This window comes from Sorex fumeus, unplaced genomic scaffold (genome assembly GCF_029834395.1).
Source record: "Sorex fumeus unplaced genomic scaffold, SorFum_2.1 ptg000063l, whole genome shotgun sequence".
Taxonomy (NCBI): domain Eukaryota; kingdom Metazoa; phylum Chordata; class Mammalia; order Eulipotyphla; family Soricidae; genus Sorex; species Sorex fumeus.
Genome location: NW_026606120.1, coordinates 7,305,117 through 7,306,527, shown reverse-complemented (window position 1 = coordinate 7,306,527; position 1,411 = coordinate 7,305,117).

The window sequence follows — 1,411 nt, the reverse complement described above, 5'->3', positions numbered from 1 at the left end:
CCTCCCTGACGATTCGGGTCGCGGGTACCAGGGTCGCGGGTACCAGCGGCCGCAGCTCCAGGCTCGGCTCCCCGCGGGCGCCGCCTCCAGCCAGCCAGACCCACCGCACGTTCCTGCGCGCGAGCCCGACCCGCCCTCGGCCCCGCCTCTCCTCTCCGCCACCTCGGGTGACCTCTGAGCTCAGACGCTGGAGTCGCCCCTGAGCCCCCAACTAGATGCGGCCCCCAAACAAACAAGAAACTGAGTGTCAGTTTCTGTTTCTGTTGAAACGCTTCTGGGTGACCATAGATTAAGATTTACTGATAAATTGGACAAGGCAAAAAGAGTAGTTTGAAACAGGTCAATTTTTCTTTATTTTTTTTGATTAGTTGCATAAATAAAATATAAAATCTACTGTGAGGGGCAGGAGCGATAGTAGCGCGGGTAGGGTGTTTCCCTTGCTCAGGGAGACCCTGGTTGAACCCTGGCATCCCATATGGTCCCCTGGAGCCCTGCCAGGAGTAATTCCTACACATGGCCAATAAAACAACCCCAAAAAGACAACAATTACAAAGAGCCAATTGGATGCTGATTGTGAATGGGGGCGCTCTCAGCCAGAGCATGCTGTGATGAGCTTTCTGGAACACACCCTGGCAATAAGGGACCCTGCAGCTGGGACCCCGCCCTCAGTAACAGAGCCAAGTACCCTGCAGCCAGGACCTTCCTCAGGCTTGGGGCCATAGAGAGGATGCTTGACTGTGTGGCCCTGTGGTACCTGGGGGATTGAAGCAGCTTCAGTGTGGGACAGATAAAATGGGGTGCTGTGTCATGGGAAGAAAGGGACCGCGTGCATCCCTGAAGCAAGCGGGGCAGGGAGATGATAGAGCTGGTACTCTTGACACTTGCCTTGCCTGAAACACAGGTTTGACACCCTGCACCAACCGATGATTCCCTGAGCCCCACCAGGGGGTGTTCCTTGAGTACAGAACTAGAGCGAGGTTTGGAGTGTGGTCCAAAAACGAACAACAGAGGGGCTGGAGGCATAGTACAGTGGGAGGGCACTTGCCTTGCATACTGCCAACCTTTGATTCCTAGCATCCTTATGGTCCCCTGAGCCCGACCAGGAACAATTCCTGAGTTCAGATCCAGGAATAACCTCGGAGAACAGCCAGGTTCACCCAAAACCAAACAAAAAATCAAACAAACAAACAAAAAAATCTAAAAATATGGGGATTGGAGGGGGATGACGAGCATTGATTTAGCACCCAGGCCTGAAAGAGAAGCATGAAACCCAATCAGATCACAAGATCAGATCTGTAAACTGATCTCTCTCTCTCTCTCTCTCTCTCTCTCACACACACACACACACACACACACACACACACACAAGTGCTCACGTGTATGAACACCATAACTGGTTTGCACAAGCATC